Source organism: Pogonomyrmex barbatus, unplaced genomic scaffold, assembly GCF_055798465.1.
Source record: "Pogonomyrmex barbatus isolate J1 unplaced genomic scaffold, ASM5579846v1 scaffold27, whole genome shotgun sequence".
Classification (NCBI taxonomy): Eukaryota; Metazoa; Arthropoda; class Insecta; order Hymenoptera; family Formicidae; genus Pogonomyrmex; species Pogonomyrmex barbatus.
Window position 1 is genome coordinate 309,091 of NW_028297124.1, and position 22,230 is coordinate 331,320.

Below are 22,230 nucleotides of genomic sequence, written 5' to 3' on the forward strand. Positions count from 1 at the left end.
AGATGCAAGAATATCGAGAACGCTCGGTATTCGTTGCGAGAGCGAGAAAGCTGAGAACACTCCAAATTCTCGAGAAAGGATAGAACAGGAATACGGAGAACGCTCGGTATTCGCTGAGAGAATCTTCTCTCGCTGTTCTGGTCGGAACGGTTGTCGGTGTTGGTCAGGTCGGAGGAGCGGATAGGACTGGTCTCTTGTCTTAAAATTCGTCGGGTATTTATACCCCTATCCGCGCCACGTGTCACCGTTTAGTTTGTTAGCGTTTGTTAGCTATTGTTACATTAGCTGTCACGTTGTCGCTGCGTGACAGCTCGTCGGCGCGCGTGTGTCGGTCGGTCGCGGTCGGGAGTGTTCGGGCGGCCTCGGATGGCGCGGGCCGTATTTGCGCGCGCTAGTAACAGAGCATCTTTCGGATGCTTTGTTACAAAAATAATAATATTTTAAAGCTAAATAATTACTACTACTTGGGTTAGAAAAGAGAGTCTTGAATGAGTAAAAAGATATACATATCATTTGGATTTTATTATTTTTAAATTAAAGATACTACTGCTTAGATTTTATTTTTTAAAAGTAGTGGTATATCAAATCTTTTATGAATAAAATATCTTTTACAAATGAAATATATAATTTGATTAACCGTTTGAGTCCCAGGGGGTATTGAAAAAACACTGTCGAAGAATCCTAAACAGCGCAACTGCGCTTTCTCTAAATGAGTACAAAAAGATCCAAGCAGCGCGATAGCGCTTGTTTTATTTTATGTCGAGAAATACCAAGCGGCGCGATAGCGCTTTGTTTATTTTATATCGATGAATCACAATCGGAGCAATAGCGCTTCTTGTATGTGTTAGGTAACGTGATTCTCGTTTTCTTATCGCTCCGTCACATTTATTGCAGTTTGCAAAGTGATCGGACGTATTCTTCCGTAAGTGTTTCTCATTGTTCATAATTGTGTATTTCAAAATGATTAGACAAAGCAACGCAAAAAGTAAGTAAAAAATTAATCTAGATTTACTATTTAACTTTTCTAAATTTGGTGTATCCCCAAAAAGGTACAATGAATCGAAAAAGAAAATCTATGAGCATAATCACAAATCCATGTGATCATATTATTGACGACGATGACGACTACATTGTTCCTGTAAGCGAGAAAAGACAACGCATTTTGAGTACTTCAGAGGATAGTGATAGTGATTTATCGCATCAATGTCCACTGAACAGTCTACGAGTTGCTGAAGACGTTTCTAATCAACGTGATTCTCTCGAGCATAGCAAAGAATCTGGTTCGCGATGTAACTTCTCTAGCCAGAGTAAACCCATTGAATACTTTGAACTATTCTTTGATTTGACACTATGGTCACTAATAGTTGAAGAAACTAATAAATATGCGGAGTATTCAAGGCATTTACCTAGAGAATTAGAATCATTTGAAACAGAGATTTGGACATCAGTTACCGTTTTAGAGATGAAGGCATTTATAGCAGTGCTGTTGGAAATGGGAATTACAAGAAGACCCAGTATACGTTTGTATTGGTCCGAAAATTCACGTAACATACCGTGGAAGAATGTTCTCTCGAAATAGATTTCAACAAATTTTGAAATATTTTCACTTAATTGATAACTCTTTATGTTTTCCACCTGGTCACGAGAAATATGATCCCTGTGCAAAATTTAAGCCACTTGTTGAACACGCTAATAAAGTATTCAAATTACATTATAAACCACACAAAGAATTATCAATTGATGAATCATTAGTTGGGACGCTGTATCATTCTAGCATAACGCAATACTTGCCAAATAAAAAGCATCATCGTTGGGGAATAAAATTCTGAATACTGTGTGATTCCGTATCAAAATATTGTTTGGCGTTCTCTTGCGTTCTCTATAAAGGTGCAAAAGAAACAACTACTAGTGATAAAAAAAAGTTTGGACTTGGATATGATGTTGTGGTAAATTTATTAAAAGATAGTTATTGTTTGAATACGGGGCATCACATTTTTGTCGACAATTTTTTTACTAGCGTAGAATTAGCTAGATATTTATATTCTATGGATACCTATTTAACTGGAACTATTAGGAATAAGAAATGTATTCCCGATAACTTGACACAAACTAATGTAAACGAGGTAAAATATTTTCGAAACAATGAAGTATTGTTCTGTGCCTATCGCGAAAAAAAAGTGTAAAAAGTCCTGTATTATTAATTTCAACGAAAGCAGAAGAGCAAAATGTGACTATAACAAAAAATCGACATGGCAGAGAAATACGTTCGACAAAACCCGCTATTATTCAATCTTACAATGCCTTCATAGGTGGTGTCGATGAATCGGATAAAATGCTATATACCTATCTCGATGAACGAAGATCAGTTAAATATTGGAAAAAGGTAGCCTTTAACATAATCAACCGCATGATTTTAAATGCATATATAATCTACAAGGAAAGAGTTAAGAGTAAAGCAATATCTCGGTTAGATTTTATGTCAAATATTATTTTTGAAATTGAGTGTCAGTGGATGAACGAAAAGCAAGCACATAGTTATGTAAGGGAAAAAACATTTGGTTTAGTAAAGTTGCCACAACGTAACTTGCGACAATGCGTAGTCTGCAGCACCAAAAATGCAATAAAAAGATCACATTTAATTTGAGTGCGGTGTAAAAAAGAAATTCATCCAATATGTTTTGATAAACACCGATGTCACAAATTATAAGTGTTACTCTTCATTTAAATTATTTGTTCATAACACAAAAATATTGTTAATTTGTAATTCGTTATTTTATAAAATACATCTGTATTATTACATATGCGTACTGTAAATTTAAAAATATTTCAAATTTTGTTCGATAAAAATTATTGAGGAGATAACAATGAAATAAAAATTTTTATTTTGTAATGTATTATTGCATTATTATAGTATTATTCTACCTATTGTAAAATGTACTATTTACATTAAAAGGAGCTGTATGATGTACTTGCGTCAATAAATCTGACCGCGCGACTTCAACAATCGGTAACGCACCGTCAGTTGTCCACAATGCTCGAAATGTGCTGGGTTTTCTCGACATAAAATCTCAACAGCGTGATCGCGCTACTTGGGACTCAAACGGTTAAGGTGAACTTGTAGCTTAATGTTTATGAGACTATAATAAGAGAATATAATATATACTTGGCGCTTAGTTATTGATATCAAGTCTTTTATACAAATAATAATGATGACGTTTCTTAAAGTAAAAATTTACGAATCGAACTTTATGTAGCAATATCTCCAAATAAGAAGGGAGGATGTGCGTCACGGTGGGGCCCGACCACGAACCAGTCGTGAAAACTCGTAATTATTTTGCGACAAAATACCACCTCAGCCAAGAATCGAACCTGGATCTCCTGTTTACTGGTTAGGCATCTTATCCTTTCGACTACCGAGGCATGTGATGATATTTAACGCAAATAACGTGTTAGAATAACACATCAACAATACAATGATACACACACACGCACGCACGCACGCACGCACGCACGCACGCACACACACACACATATTACAATATACATATTACAGTATACATATATACATGTATTCTTTCGAATCCCCACGACCGGTATTCCAGAGCGATGTTGGTCTCTCACTCGATGGATATCTCCGCTCGTAGGGCACGTATGTGCTCCCCTCCCCCGTTACTTAATACATATCACTTGGGTTTAGTAGAATGATGCAATTTTAGTAGGATTATAACTTAGCACCAATTATTGATATCAAATCTTTTATAAATGATATCATTTGAGTTAAGTTAGCAATGTTGAAATCAATTTTTTTTTAAAAGAATTAAAGCTATTATCACTTGGAATAGGAAGACTCTTCAATGAAAATACAAAGATCATCACAAAGATACTAGCACTTAGATTTTATTTTTTAATTTGATCACAACTAGAATTGAGTTAAGTATGACAATAAAAAGACTCTTCAATGAAGAAACAGATATACGTACCACTTAGGTTCTATTTTTTTAAAATAAAAGATATTGTTAGTTACATTCTATTTTTAACTTGATACAGTTTTTTTCAATAAAATTTTACAAGAAAATAGAATGCACGCATTTCATTATTCGAAAGTGCAACATTTGATGCCACAAGATTATGCACGGCGAATAAACTTTTAAACACATGGTTATTAAATCAAAGACAACAACTTGCATTTGTACATCATATAATGTTTAGCGATAAATGTTATTTTACCCGTGAAGGAATTTTCAACAGACATAATTGTTACATTTGGGCAAATGGAAATCCTCATGAGCATAGTAAATTGCAGTAAATTACTAGCATAGATTTAGTATCAGTTTATGAGCTGGTATAGTGGACAATATTTTAATATTTTTAGTATCTATTATAGTGTTAGCTTTTAACATGTTTATATTCTTTAATTGTCAATCATGTCATTGAATATTTAGATTTAAAAAAATAAATAATTTGAACTTTCTTTAGATTGGACCATTCGAATTAACAGCAAAATTTATTTAAATGATTTGCCAATATTGTTGGAAAATGTCCCGTTGACAATAAAAAAAAATATGTATTTTCAACAAGATGGCGCACTTCCACATATAGAGATACAAGAAATGTTACAAATTATTTGAATGTAATATATCCAAACAAATGTCGGACGCCATGAGTGGGCCTCAAAATTAGTCAGATTGGCTAGATCGCCAGATTTAACCCCATTAGATTTTTTTCTGTAGAAACATTTAAAAAGTTATATCTATCGTGAACCATTACAAAGCCGAAGAGAATTAAATGATAGAATTTAGAGGTTTTAACAAATTTATTTTGAATTATTATGCATATTACTTCAATAAAAACATAAAAACATTTAAAATAAATTATAAATATTTAAAATAAATCTTTGTTTTCAGAATAGCATGCTTAGGTTCTGTTTAGATAAAAATGGAATTATTACTAAATCTTCAGTAATGTTAAAAAAAGTTTATAACAGCACAAATTGCAATGAAATTTACAAGTTCTAAGAAAGTTAATAAGTTTCTTATGTAATACCGCCTTTTTTTAATTGCATGAAGAGCATGAAGAGACATGTTTTTAATATCTTTACGTTATAAACCATATTTTATTCAATTTATATAAATGTTTCAATTTTTATTTTTATCAATTTTCTTTTTTATATTATTATGTGATACCACTTAACGAAAGTATTGTAGAGATATCTGTATCAGAAAAGGACATTTTGAGTTCCTTAGGAAAAGTGTTATCAAATGCTCAAGACTGGGATAGTGGAAGAAAGCAAGTTAATAATGTCACTGCAATATCACCTACTTCAAATTTAACATATAGTATGTCAGAAAATAAAAGTAATAGAACGGCACAAACATTTCTTTAATAAATTAATAAAAAATAAAATAGAAAAAATAGAATTTGTTCAATCTATGTAAGAAGAATCGAACAATTACAAGAAAAAAAATAAAAAATTATATAAATTTTTTTCTTATTCTATATACAATTTTTCTATTCTATTGTGATATTTTAAAGTTAGTGTTCCTAATAGGTTAGTAACATTGTTCTCAACATATCCATTCTTTAATTTCTACTTTTGTCAACATTATATCTTATAATTTGTTTTTATTATTAGCAAATATATATAATTATAATTAATTTTTGAAAATAAAATTTTTTTTAGAAAAAAAATATAAAGTTTTCATGATATAGGCAATCCGAATGTAACAATAAGGTTAATGAGAACCATAGTGCAAAAAATTTTCAGAATATAATGCTTTACTATTTTTAATATAATATATATTATGCATAAAAGATTTCTTGCATTATGAATCTCTTAGCCTTGAAATTTTACAATTAGCAAATAAACACAAAATATGAGATATTATTGGAACAAAACTGCTTAGTTTATGAGCAGCAAGCTTGCTTATTAATCAACTGAAGAGTTCATTTATTTATCTTATTTTTGTTCAGTAAATGGATTAATGCTTTTGTGCATTTTTTGTGTGAAGTAACTGCACGAAAAATATCTGTACATTACATCCTGATAATCATTGATGACATCTTGATTTCTATAAATAAAAATGTTAGGGATATTAAGTAGCACACATACCTTGCTAATCCCTACGCACTCTCTATTTAAATGCATAGATCAAAATTATGATCCAAATTAAGCTTGCCTAACAAGAAAGATTTAAATAAATTACTGAAATACAGCAAAAAATTACACAAAATAGGTACAATAATGATTAAATAATAACATCAATTCATCAAAATCAAATTAAAAGGCAAATATATAGGCAGCAAGTAAAAGGTGTGCAAATGTGCATATAGGGGCAGCCAGAGAATAGCATTATAATACAATAGCTATCCGGCGACTGATGTGAACTTAACGCCCAACTTTAAAAAATTAAAAAATTGTTTATACCATAGGTTTGTACCACTTTTTATTTTGTTTGTATCTAACGGATTAAAAAGTTACAAGGGGAGTCAGCACTTAACTTTAAAAAATCGTCAGCATTTAACTTTAAGATATTTAAAAATCACCAACACCGAAACAGCATCGTACCTCTTTTCAAATCGTTTGTACCTCAACAGAATCGGAAGTACAGTCTTTTCAAAATACATCCAAGAGATACTTTTGTCATTTTTCAAGATAGCTCAAAACGGCCAATGCCATTCGAAAGAGCATTGTTTGTACTGACGAGTTTTTCACCCCCTTGTAACTTTTTAACCCGTTAGACACAAACAAAATAAAAAGTGATACAAACAGGTACAAACGAGGTACAAACCTATGGTATAAACAATTTTTTAATTTTTTAATTTTTTAAAGTTGGGCACTAAGTTCACATCGGTTATCCGGCGCCCATGAAAATAGTTTCTCAAAAGAAATTAATTGATAGATAAGTAAAGTAAAATGAAATTAATGGATAGAATGTAATTATATCAATAAAAATTACATCAAATGAGCTAAACCTGATTAAAATAAATTAAATCAAAATCAAAGTTAAATTAAAATTAACATATGAGAAAATTTGGAATTATTCATTTAATAATCAAAGATAATTAAAATTAAATAAGATAAATTAGAATAACAATTAATGATTAGAGTAAGAAGATTTAGGTAGTAAATAGTGTAAGAATATAAGAAATTTGAATAAAACTCCAATTGAATTAATTAGATTAAATTAAAGTTAAGCTGAGTTAAACTGAATCAGAGATTGAAATAGAAATGAAAATATTGATGAGTATATATAATACTATAGAGATAAATAAAAATTATATAAATTTAAACAGAAACAATAAAATAATAAACAAACTAAATTAATATGCAATTTAATAAGTAAAAGAAGTTAAAATGATGCATACTAAAAATGTAAACAAGCATAAATCAAATTAAATAAATATACATTCCATATTGCAGATAGTATAATACTGTCAAAACAATTGATAATAAAATGTAAATAAATAAATAAATGAGTAAATAAGGCCTAATAAAACAAGTGATTAATCAAGCAATTTATTAAAGTAAAGCAGTATGTATCAATATCTGATAATCAATATAAAGATAATTAAATATAATAGTGATGCAGTATAAGAAAATTAAATAAACAAGAGTGAAAAAGTATATTATTAATAAAATCAAAGAGTTTAAAAAACAGCACATACAAAAAATTTATTATCAGCAAATAGTTGAATATATAGTTGAAATAAAATCAAAATAATATTAGCAACAAGAGCTAATAAGCAAATCACTAAGATTAATAAGCTACAAAGAATAAGATATAATAATTACGGTAATAAATAAGCTATTATCACTCACTGTAAAAGGCATAGTACACAGCGTCACAATTCAAATAAAGTGAAATAAATAAAAAAGAACATACCAGGTTTGGATTGAAACAAACTTGTAGATATGATATGTAGATATATGATAAATATCAGAACTTCAATATTTCAAAGCAATTTCAGACTGAATCCAATATGTAGATGTATGTCGACATTTGTCCGCAGAGGGAATGTAAAAGATATCCAAGAGCACGAACTTCAAACCACTCCACCGCCAGATCGGCAAAATGATATTGACGGAATAATTCGCTGAATCCGTCACAGTAGATTACATACTACATAATATCCAGAGGACGCGACCTACTCGCAAATATTATACGAATATTGCGTATTATTTATTGCCACATGTCGATGTTTCGGTCATTGTATTCACTTATATCACACAATCTAATGATAAAATATATTAACAGTAATCAAGCCGCGCACAGTCATACCGACTTCTCGGACAACACACACGGTCCCACTCAAGAGAGTTAAAAGCTATATACCATATATATTTCTAGCAAAGTTCACTGAAATCTAGAATTCACTTCAGACATTCCGGTCAATCGTTATTCACGGCCATATTAATTTCGCTTTCATTTCCGGTGTTTCAACTCATGCGCATGCGCCATGTCGCATTCACAATACGCACGCGCAAGCTAGACTGGCTATCGAGCAGATAAATGTTGTGTCCTTTTACAGGGGACAGAGGTACTTCTAAAAGCAGTTACAATCCAATACATAAAATCTCTCAATCAAATGCATTTCAAAGGCAACGAATGACAATTCATTCCATTCAGTAAATTGTACAACTATGGGTCTGTTCTTTTTAGTTGAACTGGCTGCACTAGTTCAAAGTTTATCTTTCTTCTTTTAGTGTAAAAACTAGTATAATCAGTTCAGCCAAAAAGAATTCTTATCTATTCTTATTCTTCAGGTCTTATCTTATACGTACACGTCTCGCGCATATGCATAACATCCGTACCAACATATTGAAGAATCATAAAAATTATAAAAACTATAGAACTTAAATGCCGTTCACAAAGCTTATCACTTATTTATAAAGAATAAGAAGAGCTTTATAAAGAACAATTAGATACCTCTAACACGAACTCATTGCCTCCGAACAAAATGTTATCAGCCAACGCACACACATGTACACATACATACGTCGCCACACTCACATCAGTGTTTATTTCTTCACTACTTTTTTATTCCAGGACGTATTGTTCTTTTTATTTAAAATCTCAATCAAAATATTCATATTCTCATTCATTTTTTCACAATTATTCTTCAAACGTGTAAAACTTGTAAAATTCTTGTATAGATTAAATGTTATTCTTAGAAACTATACAAATAGTGAATAGCACTCAATCTGTGCAAGAATAGAATTTTTATAAGTTTTACAAGTTTGAAGAATAAGTGTAACAATGAATGAGAACATAGAGAATATTTTGAATGAAATCTTAAATAAAAAAGATTTAAATATAATGCTATGGTCAGCATTTTCCGACGTGTTCGTTTTTAAATCTAATTTAAGTAAAAATAATAACTTTGTATTTGCTTGCAAATTCTGTATGAGTAAAAAAATTATCCACCAAGCAAGACTTCATTAACAAATTAAAAGAAATATATAAGTTTTTAATTACATCCTAATATTTATATTATATTTTATATATCAGGAAACACGGTAGTGTCGGTAGTTCTCGGATGTCAAGTCAATCGAGAACTACCGTGTGACTTTATGCGAGTCGGCGAGATGCGAGCATCCGAAATTATCGAATCTCAATAACGGCTAAATTGATCAAGTTCTAGGCTTGATCGAGAGCTTGAGTCCGATTTGCATAATAAAAATAAAATATTACAAAAATCAAAAAAATAGATGAAATTCTTTTCATGAGAAAGTTCATAATCCTTTAATATTATAATAAATAATGAATTAATTTTTTAAAATTTGTAAAAAACACCCTTTTTGATGTAGATGAAGAAATTGATTTCCATTCACTTTTACGATTAAAAGCTGGCTCAAAAAACCTTGAAACTCTTATACCAAAAATAGATAAAAGAATCTTATTTAAAGAAAACTTTAGAAAAATTTAGAAAAATTTCAAAAATCTACATCTAAAATGCAGATAATTTGCGATAACAAGGTAAATTACTTTTATTTTTATTATTATTATATTAATAAAAATAATTTGATAATTTGATTAATATTGTAAGAAAGTTACTAAGAAGTCCCTAGGACAACCGGTGGATGGCACCATGAGTGCTGTTCAGTGACCAAAAGGAGCGCCTCTCGATCGAACACGACACGAGTGAGTGATATTAGGAAAGGACCAATCAGACAAGGGCTGATGCAATCTTTGTTAGCTTTGAAATCACCGAACGTGCTCCGATGCGCGGAGCAGCGAGCGACGGGAACTCTCTCCCTAGTCGGCGAATAAGACAGATGTGTCATCCGTGAGAGTTCAAGTCGTATAGTCGAAACCATTGTAGTGAATATAGTCGAGATATCGTTACAGGCGATATCTGTTTAATCGTTGTATTACGGGTAGACTCAGTAAAAATATAGATAAACGGCATTATATTAAAGTTGTTGAAAAGTTATTGTGCCTGCTCCATTATCCAACACGTGCCGGTTACCTCTCTCAGTGCGTGTATTAAACCATAGACAATAATTATAAAAACGGACATTAATTCCTGACAAACGGTTACTTTATTTAAATTCAAAAAGTACAAGAATCTTACAATATGGTGGCATGTTTTTGTTATTGTACATCTAATATTAATTTATTTAAAAAAAGATTTATTCAAATAAATAAATATAATTTAATAGCAAAATCATATTACTAATTCAGAGTATATTTTAATATACTCTATTAATATAGTATTAATATAGATATTTAATGCTTAGCAAAATACAATATCATCTGATATCGATACAATATCCAGATCAGAAAGCCCTGTAAACATAAAAAATACAAGGAATATTGTGATATTTAAAACATTTAGTCTTAAAATTGATGAAAACATGAATAATCGTGAAACAGTTGATAATACATACTGAGAATATTGTATAAAATATTAATAAAGAATATGTTTGTTTAAATAATGAAAGACATATTAAAGAAAAAAAAATCAAAGAAATCAAAATATAGAAACTGAAACATGTAAAATGGATGAATTACAGCTTTTCGAAGCAATTTATGAGCTGGTATTTACATTTAACATATTATTATTTTGCCTTATATTGATTAAATATTTGAAAAATAAATATTTATTTTTATCTTGTAAACTTTGATTACAAAATCTTTACTTATAAGATTTTTATATATAAAGATTTAAAATAATTGTAAATTATAATTATTTATATTATTATTATTAACTCGATTTATAGGATATAGAAAAGTTTTTAAAAAAAACTGGCCTTGTAATTTTAAATCATAAAAAGTATGGTCGATTAAATACAAAAATACGTAGAAAATTAGCAGATGTTATTATAACACATTTATCAATTGCTATTTTTAAGAAACCATATCCGTAAGTAATACAATGCATAAAATAAATAAAATAAATAAAATATGTATACATATATGAGTATGAAAAATATAAAATATTTAAATAATAATTAAGATTGATAAATAAAATTTAAATTATTTGAATAATATAAATAAACTAAAATAATATAATAATATAATGTAAAATAATATAAATTGATAAAAAATATTTTTGTTTATATTATTATTATTATTTAGGCTCGAATTAAAAATATATTTTAAAAAGTTTGCTATAAAAGTATCTATGTATTTTAAAGAAAAAATGGAAATTTATTATGTGCCACCATTGCATGAAGGGAAATATCAAAAAATAAATAAAGGGATATTTGTTGATCGATATTGCAATAATCACAGAGACTGTATGATCTCTGGATTAATAAAAAATGTAAGGTCCCAAAAAAATAACAATACAACAACTTTATCTATAATTAATGCTGTATATGAAATGAATATTGAATGTAAGTTAAATATTTTTTTTGCATTGATTAGTGTGATGATTATGTATTTAAAAACTATATATATATATATATATATATATATATAGTATATACATAGGTACATATATATAGTATATATACCAGGTATATGCATAAGTTTTTTCCAGTTTTTTAGTAAAAAAAGACACGTAATTTTCAAGGGAAATTAATTTTTTTTTTATTCAAAATATTGGCCATCGGCTTCTACACATTTCGCCCATCTTTCAGGTAATTTATGAATACCATGCCAGAAAAACTGCTTGTCTTTTGCGGCAAACCATTCGTCGAGCCATTTTCCAACTTCCTCGAAATTGCTGAAGTGCTGCTCTGCGAGCGCGTGCCCCATTGCGAAGAGGTGATAGTCAGATGGCGCCAGGTCTGGGGAGTACGGCGGGTGCGGAAGGATGTCCCATCCAAGCGATTTCAAGGTGTCTTTCACTGGTTTTGCTGTGTGAGACGGTGCATTGTTGTGTAACAAAATCACTTTGTCATGTCTTCTGGCCCATTCCGGTCGTCTTTCGATTAATGCGTGGTTTAAATTAATCATTTGTTGGCGATAGTGTTGTGTATTAACGGTTTCGCCGGGCTTCAAGAGTTCATAATACACAATACCGCTCTGGTCCCACCAGACACAGAGCATGGTCTTCTTGCCGAAGCGAGGCTTTTGGCCTTGGTGATGGATCGGCTTCGTCAGGTGAAAGCCACGATTTTTTCCGCTTCGGGTTTTCAAAATAAATCCATTTTTCGTCATTCGTCACAATTCGACAAAATACAAAAATGATTTCCTTTTGTGGCGTTGAAGCAGCATTTCACAAGTGACTTTGCGATTTTCCATTTGACGTTCATTCAAATCGTGTGGGACCCATTTACTGAGTTTATTGATCTTTCCCATTGCTCGTAAACATCTGCTGATTGTTTCTTGTGATACATATAATGCTTCTGCTAATTGCCGTTGAGTTTGAGTTGGGTTATCATCCAATAACTCCTGCAATTGCTCGTCTTCGCATTTTTGTGGTCTACCAGAGCGCTCACTGTCTTTCACATTGAAATCACCACTTTTAAATTGTCGAAACCATGTCTCACATGTTCTAATCGATGGAGCGTGTTCACCATATGTTTCTACCAGCAAACGATGACTTTCAACAGCCTTTTTCTTTTGATTAAATAAAAAAAGTAATGCGTGCCGCAAATTTTCTTTTTCAGGCACAAAACTCGACATGATCACTGAACGATAAAACAAAGACGCTAGTTTTTGGCGGACTCAACTTGTGTGTGTTTGTAGTTTTAAATGTCAGACGAACAAAATGATGTATGTGTCAAATTAATACGCTGCGTACTTTTCGCTGGCGACATCTCTTAGTTAAACCGGAAAAAACTTATGCATACACCTGATATATACATAGTATATATAGTATTTGTGTGTGCATGTATACATATATACATATACATATTTATACACACATATATAATATATATATATATATACATATTTATATAAAACATACATATATATATATATATATAAATGTATGTATGTATGTATGTATATATGTATGTATGTATGTATGCATGTGTATATGTATGTATATACATTTATAGGTTCAAAATTGTGCGAACTTCATCTGCAATGGTTAAAACATAATAGAGAACCATGATCTGATGTTGTTAAACATTGGAAGACAAGTCAATTTGTCAGAATAAGGATATGGCTAAATGGGATGATATTCAACTATTTTTTTTTTAAATAGCCCATTTTGAAGCACCACAGAATTACACATTAGTGAATATTTTAATAATAATATTGCTATATTAAAAAGTTAATAGAAGACATATATGTGATCATTTTCAATAATTTTTACAGATTGAATCTGATTATGTTGCACAATTCGGAAACATGTTCTTTATATACAATGAATGGCCAGTTTTCACGAAAAATTTATACTCTTATACAGACTAAAATTAAAGATAGAATATATCGAGAGCAACTTGATCAAATAAATGAAAATATATCAGAAAGTAATAAGAAAATGTTAAATTTTCTATTATTATCTACTTAAAATTTATTACTTTACTGTGCTATTATATATTTTGTAATCTCCATTTTTAGAGGAAAGAAATATTAGACTTTTAAAATTATTGTCAGCATTATGTATCCCAACAATAAAAATTTCTAAAGGTACAAGAAACATCACATCTACAATAATTGAATCATTAAATTCTTTCATTTTATCAGTAATATTATTTCTTAAATAAGTAATATATTTCTTTATGTTTCATATAAAACAATTTTATGTTAAAAATATAATTACTGTAGTTGAACTGAAAATAATGTTCACTTCTTTTTATTCTTTAGAGTCCTGCTAATCTCGAACATAATATTGAACGTCAGAGGGATAGAATAGCTGCATTAAAGTTGACTGTACAACTATTTATTATTATCGTTGGACATAACGTTAGTTTGGTCAATACATACTACATTTGCATTGATAATACATTATACAAAGTTGAGAGTGTTTTCAAAGCTACTGAGTGAGAGATATACTACAAGTGCTTTTTCGTATTACATGCCTGTTAATCTAAAAAATCTCAAGTATGTTTTCGCATACAAAAATGTTTGTATAAAATAAAAACTGATTATAGCGATAGTTATAGCGATGTTATAAATAACATAGTTGCATCCATCGAAAAGGAATTTTATAATATGTAAAGATTACAATTATCTTGAATTTATGATAATATTATACTGTTATAAATAACAGATACTATTGTTACTGTTTGTGTTTTTCATTTTTGTTTAAAAAATATTTCTAAATGACTAACGACATAATTACATTTTTGCTTTAAATATATATCATACCCGATATTATTCTTAAAATATTTTAAAATATTTTCCTCTCATTTATCTATTTAACAAATATGTATATTTATCTAGTGTGCAGAATAAATTTGGATTCCATAAAAAAACTAATAAAACATTTAAGACTGCAACATACTTTTAGTATTTTTGATAAATATACTTACAAGCAATCGTTATGCATTCGAGAATTTCAATGTGTGCGTCAATTTGAAAAACATTTATTACGTGATCATCCTTCTAACGGATGCAACTATGAAAAAAAAATACATATACCTCTTCAAATGCAATAACAGTACAATCAGCTTATGTGCTAAATATTGATTTAGAAGATAAAAATAATACTATTAAAACAAATGAAGAATTATCAAATATCTTCGATTCTTATAATTTTAAGTTTGACTATATACAAGAAGCTGCTGCTTCTTCGTTATCATATTTATATTATAGTAATTCTATGACGCGACAACATGTACAGATAGTTGTAGATGTCACTTCAAATTTAGTAGAAAATATTATAAGCATGATAGAAAATAAAGTAAATCAAAGTGAATACTTTACAAGTTCCAGCAATCATAAAACAAGAACATGCGTCTTTTTTTAATCAATGTAAAAATCCTTTTTAGGCCTAGATACAGAATATAAAAGAATTCAATACTTTTCACAAAAAGGATGTTATATAGAACCTATTATTTATATAATTGGACAAATTATGGAAAGTAGAAGGATTAACAATATTTTTAATTCCAAGAAATGTCACAGGGCAATTTATTTCTGTGATGTTTCCCAAATAAGAAGAGAGGGTGTGCGTCATGGCCCGACCACGAACCAGTCGTGAAAACTCGTAATTATTTTGCGAAAAAATACCATCTCAGCCAGGAATCGAACCTGGATCTCCTGCTTACCGGGCAGGTATCTTATCCTTTCGACTACCGAGGCATGTGATGATATTTATCGCAATAACGTGTTTAGAACAATAAGTCAACAATACAATGATATACACACATATACATATATTACAATATACATATATATATATATATATATGTATATTCTCTCGAAAGTTCTTAAGGCAATATTTGAAATACCAAATATTTTAAAAGATATATTACATTACATGGAACAGGTGATGAATGATTCGCATTGTGTAAGTAATATAATTCAGAGTTGTGGAAACATTTAAGTCACAACTTTCATAGCAAATTTGTTTTACCATTAATAATTTATTATGATGAGTTTGAGACAAATAATCCATTAGATGGTCACGCAGATGTTCATAAAGTAGGAGCTGTGTATTTTTCATTGCCATGCATGCCGCCAGACGCTCAAAACTTGAAAATATTTTCTTAACGTTATTTCTTAATGTTATGTTTCTGAATAAAAATAGAGAAGTTTACGGAAATGAAGCTACATTTCTTTAATTAATGAATTATAGATCTTAGAAAAGTCAGGATTAGTTACTAAAGAAGGTATACATATTTATATAAAATGTGCTCTTGTAATAGGAGATAATTTAGGTGTACATGAAATTTGTGAATTTGTATAAAGTTTTGTTGCGAATTATCCTTGTAGATTTTGTAAAACTTCTCTTAATGAAATAAGATATCAAACAACTAAAGATGAATAATTATTACGTACAGTTAGTAAATATACTAATGATTTGCAAAAAAAAAAGATGTCTCTATAACTGGTTTAACTGAAATATGTGTTTGGAATCAATTAGATTCTTTTCACTTACTTTTCATTTTACAAAATATTAGTTGTGATGTAATGCATTATGTATTTGAAGGTGTTTGTCAATATGATATGAGTAAATTAATACTACATTTTATAATCAATTTTACAATCAAACCTGTTTAAATTAGAGAATCTTAATGATAGAATAGGTACGTATGATTTTGGTTCTGAAGAAGAGAACCGTCCACCATTTGAAAATAGAACCACCATTAAAAATAGAAAGATTAAAGAGGTTTAATCTAAGTTTTTCTGCGAATAGAAACGATAACGTTTGTTCATTTTGATCTTATCATTGGGCATAAAATTCCTAAAAACAATGATTTTTGGGATGTATAGTGTCGCTTAAACAAGATTGTAACTATATTATTTTATGTAACTATATTATTACACCATTTTTTACTTCACATTGCCTAGATTATTTAAATGCACTAGTTACTGAGCATCATCAACTTTATTTATATTTATTTAAAGATACATTTAAAACGTCTCTATCTCGGGTAAGATGTGTTTCGCGGGATAGCGTCGGTCGGATATGGTCAGGATTATTGAAGAGAAATAAAATATCGAGAGCCTTTTCGATTTTATACACCAAGATCTATATTTAGCGTTCAACTTCATGTATTTACAGTTTTACTGACTGAGTTTTGGTATGTACAATATTTACAAGGATTTGTCCCGGAATTTCGCTTTCGGTTCCGTGAAAAGCGGCGCGGGTTCCGGGAATCGTACAATAGATTTGGTTTGCGGTCGGTTCCGTGAATTCAGCGCGTTCACGGTAGGCGCGGCACGGGCGCGACAGTGCGAGGAGTCTTCGGCGCGCTTGTTATGACGGATCTGCTGTTCGTGCGTTTCGTCGTGCGTACTGTTCGTTTGAGGATTTTGTGCTGTGGTCTTTGGAATGCAGGAAGCTCCCTGCTTCTTGACCATCAGCGGCGGAAGGTGCGCACAAGGGCTTGCTTTTTAGAGCCCAGATTGAAAAGCCCCTCAATCTGTGATAAAGTTTGTGCGCTGCGGATGAAAGGAGCAATCGGCCAGAAACTCCTGGCGCGATAAGAAGCACTCTAGATCGCTTTGTGTTGGACAGGACTGGAAGTGTCGAGAACAGTACTGGACGTCTTACTGTCTCGCCGGTGATAGGTAGCGATCATCCATCGGAGTTGCTTAATATACCCGAGTCAGCCGTCGGTCGGGAGTCGGGTACTGGTCGGCCGAATTCGGGTCGGGGTAATTCCGGGGGATGCTCTCGTCGGAATATTCGCGATAATTCGCCGAACGCACTCGATTATTCCGCGAAGATGTTCGGTGGCGCGGTCGTCAGCGAGGCCGGCGGCGGTGGCCTAACCGGTGCGTGTTTATTCACGCTCTGCGCACGTGAAGCCGTGTGATCTCCGTTTTGCTTCGTCTGATGTTCGATGTGATTTTACGACGGTGGGATCGCGGAAGGATGGCCATGTCGATGCTCCGACGGTTGATCGGTCGGGGACTCTTAATATTATTTTAAACAATTAGGGGGGTGAGTCGGGTGTCGTTTCATCACCCCTTCCTTTATGTGCCCGAATTTTGGGGCATATTCAATATATTCTGCGCCACGTGCGTAGGCGATCCTCGTCGAACCGCACAACGTATTTCTCGTTACTGCGGCGGGCTCGATATTTACGTCCGATGTACGCTGCGAAGTACGATACCGAGAATTTGAGGCCTGGCGCTAGCTCGACTTCCACGGGTGGTGGTCTGGCTGGTCCGAAGAAAACTCCTAGACCCTGGTCGTCGATCGCTGTACATCCGATGTTGACACAGGAGTGTTGTTGTTACAGTCCGGAACGGTTGCTGTCTTGCGGATCCTGGTGGTTGGTTCTCGTGGGGCGGCCACGTTTCCTGGCCGATGGCGGTGGTGGTGGTCATCAACGCTAGAGCTTTCCTATGCTGCTGGACGTCGGATCGTTGAATGAGCGTTCCGACACGGGGCACTGTTCGTGGGGGGTGGCTGATTCCGTGGAGTCTCGTTGTGCCTGTTGCTGCTGGTTCCGCTGGTCCCGCCGGGTAGTGTGCAAGCTTTGGAGGAGCGATTGCTTTTTCGGGGCCTTCCCTGCTTTCGGCCTGTCCGGTAGGTGCTTTCAGGCCGCTGCTCTTCGGCATCAGGAGTCGGTCCCAGAGCTCGTCGAGTCCCGGTCTCGCGGGATCGTATCCTGGCGGATCAGCGCACTCCAGTAGGCGATCGATGTCCTCTAAGATATCGTCCATGATCGTTATCGATTTCTCGACTAACTCCCGCCGTTTTAGTCGGTTGTCTCGTCGTCTAGATCCTCTCTCTCCTATGCTGATTCCCCCGTCGCGCCGGCGCGTCATCGTGATCGAGATCTTCGTTGTTCTCCGGGGCTAGTTCGTCAACGTTCGGCTCGGTCGAGGGCTCGCGTTTCGCGTGAGATTTTAGGTCCTGCAAGTGCGTATGGCGGTACCACTTCCCCCGTGGACCTCAGAGATCGAAAATTATCGGGGAAATAATTCTGTGTACCTCCAGAGGACCGATAAATTTCGGCGCTAATTTCGCATTAAACGCAGTACTTTTGTTGGAGAGGGAGTGGTTCCGCTTCCATACCCACTCTCCTACTTTTGGTCGCCAGGTCCGGCGGCGCAAATCGAAATATTTTGCCTGCTTTTGAAATGCTCGCGCCAGATTAATTCGCACAAGTTCATATGCGTCTTGCAAGCGGCGGTATACGATGCTAAGCTTGTCGGGTGCGGAAGAGCGGCGGGTGGTGATGGTACGGGGAGGCTGGATTTCGCGGTCGTATATCAGGAATGCGGGCGTGTAACCCGTCGTTTCCTGGACTGCCGAATTATATGCGAAGCGCAGCTCGTTCAAATGCTCGTCCCAGTGTTTATGCTCGCGGCCTACATATTGCGAGATCATTGTTTTGATCGTACGATTCGTCCGTTTCGTCGAGTTACAATGCGGCGCATAGGGGGGTGTGAACCGCTGTCTAATGCCGAGAGCTCGTAAAAGACGCGTGACGGAATGGAACTGTGTCCCGTTGTCGGAGAGGATTTCGTCGGGACACCCGTGTCGGTAAAAGATATTTTCGGCTAGGCTTTGCGCGATCGCTTCGCCGGTGACTTTTCGCAGAGGGCACATTTTCACCCATTTTGAAAACCGATCCTGCATGTTTAACAGCCACGTATATCCGCGATTCGAGCGTGGCAGTGGTCCCACCAAGTCTATGGTAACCTGCTGCCATGGTTGATTTACCATGGTGGCGTGCATCATTCCCGGAGGTTTACTCTGTTTTACCTTGTAGGCTTGACAGCTCTCGCAATTCCGAACAAAGCGCGCGATGTCGCGAAACATTCCGGGCCAGTAGAATTCTCGGGCGGCCCGTGGTTTTCGCGATTCCGAGATATCCGGCGGTAGGTTCTTCATGCACGTGCCTCATCACCCCGGTGCGTTCCTGAGAGGGGACGCATTGCTTCCATTGTTCCTGGGGCGGAGTCTCGTGGAAATTTAAGTCGTGAAGTACGTGATGGAACAGTCGTTTTTGTCGAATACAATAAGCTGGTAGTTCGTGGGGATTGACGCGAATTTTTTTCCATATCCGATCGTACCAGGAGCACCGTGCCTGTTTGATCGCGGCGACGGTTGTTTGCCGAGAAAGTGCATCCGCCACGCGGTTGACGGTTCCCTTTCGATAACGGATATTAAATTGGTACTGCTGCAATTCAAACGTCCAACGTCTCAGTCTCCCTGTCAGTGATTCTAAGCCTTGTAGTCACTTCAGCGATTGATGGTCCGTTACCGTGAATTGATATCCTTCGAGATATCCCCTCATTTTATTAATTCCCCAAACGACCGCGAGACACTCCAATTCCGTGGCGCTATAATTCTGTTCCGCGGCATTTAACATGCGATTGGCGTAGGCAATTACACGCTCTCCTTCCGTAAAAAATTGCGTGAGTACTGCGCCCAACCCGGTCGTGCTGGCATCGGTTTGCAGGTAAAATTGTCGAGAAAAATCCGGGCAAGCTAATATTGGCGCGGTAGTTAGTCGGTTTTTCAATGTTTCAAAGGCTTGTCTCTTTCCCCCCAGGTTCAGCGAGCGTTCTTCTTTGTTAGTGCGATGAGCGGGGCGGCGACTGTCGCGAAATCTTGTATAAATCGACGATACCATGAGGCAACTCCCACGAACTGTCGGACTGTTTGACGGTCGTCGAGGATGGCCTTTGTTTTTTCAGAGTCTGTTTGAATCCCTTTCGGCCCACGATGTGGCCGAGATATTTTAATTCGTCCACGCAGAATCATTTTTCCGAGTTAATCCGATCCGTAGACGGGCAGTGCGTAGTCGTTGGAAAACCTCGGCGAGGTGTTCGAGATGTTCGGGAAACGTACGACTCGCCATGATAATATCATCTAGATAAGCGAATGCGTAAGGTTCTAACTCTGGGCCGATCACGTCCAACAGTCGCTAGAACGAGGCCGGTGCTGCATGCAGTCCGTGGCATTACTTTAAATTGCATTAATCCCCGATACGGTATGGTAAATGCCGTCAGCGGTCGGCTAGCGGGAGTCAGTGGTACCTGCCAGTAGCCGTTCTGTAAATCTAATGTTGACAAAAATTGTGCGTAATTTATCCAGAGTGATCTGTGGAAGTGGATACGCGTCTCGTTCGGTGACCTCATTTAGACGTCGGAAGTCTATGCAGAACCGTGGTTTGCCATCACGTTTTCGGACAATTACTACCAGCGAACTCCACGCGCTTTCAGATGGCTCAATTACCCCTTTGCGAAGCATGATATCCACTTCGTCGTCGATCACGCGCTGCGTCGCCGGATTACGCGGCCGGTATCTTTGCTTGATTGGAAGCGTGCCTTTTTTCAGGCGGATATGGTGCCGCAGAAGTTCGATCGGACTCGAACCTCCTTGAATTTCCGCATTTCATTTTTTAAAAAGTAATGGAACTTGATGCTCTCGGTTTCGCCGTGTTGTCTAGCGGCGGAGACGCGGGCCGGCGTGATGTCCTTTCCCTTGTCGAATTGCGGTGGCACAAGTTTTATATTCAATTTTCCCCACAGATCTACCCCGATGAGCATTTCGCTCTCTAACTCGGGTAAGATGTGGAAGCGGTGCTCGTTTGCCCTTCGATTCGCACGGGAAGCTTAACGATGCCTGATATCTCCACGGGTGAACCGTCCGCGAGTTTGGCCTGGCTCGCAGTGTCGTCGGGTACGAAGCGGAGTTCCTGCATGCGGCGTGCAGTATCCCGATTGATGAACGAAATTTCGGATCCGGTATCTATCAGCGCGATTGCCGATTGATTGCAGATCTTGATTTAGAGGTGCGGTCGTGGCGTGAACGTTACTTGCGGGGCCAGGATTTGTTCGCGTTTGTCCCAGCCCCGGCGGCTTTTTCCACCGGTGGGTGACATTCTCGGGTGAATACTCCGTCCCGTCCGTATTGTGAGCAGAATTTACGCGGGGGGCACTGACAATTAAAGCTCGTATGTCCGCGTTGTTTGCACCGCCAGCAGTGTTCGACTCGGTTATATACGACGGCGACGATTTTCGTGAGTGCAGGGGAGTCGTGTTTCACGGCTGTCGTTGCCGTTTTCCGTTGCCGTAAGATATCTTCAAAATCCGCCGCCAGGTCTTGGAGCATCTCGAGATCGGTAGCGCCTTGTCGGCGGATATACATCTTGTACTCGGGATGCATTTTCGTAGATTTGCTCCACCTGTGCGGCTGTTGAAAACCCTCCGGCGCGACGCATCATGGTTTCTACTTCACTGGCGT

The 22,230-nt window shown here is 35.0% G+C and overlaps 1 pseudogene; it reads left to right on the forward strand.

The window, feature by feature from the left end:
* Positions 1-1,054: 1,054 nt before the first annotated feature.
* On the forward strand, positions 1,055-14,567 carry LOC148936225 (uncharacterized; annotated as a pseudogene).
* Positions 14,568-22,230: the final 7,663 nt, after the last annotated feature.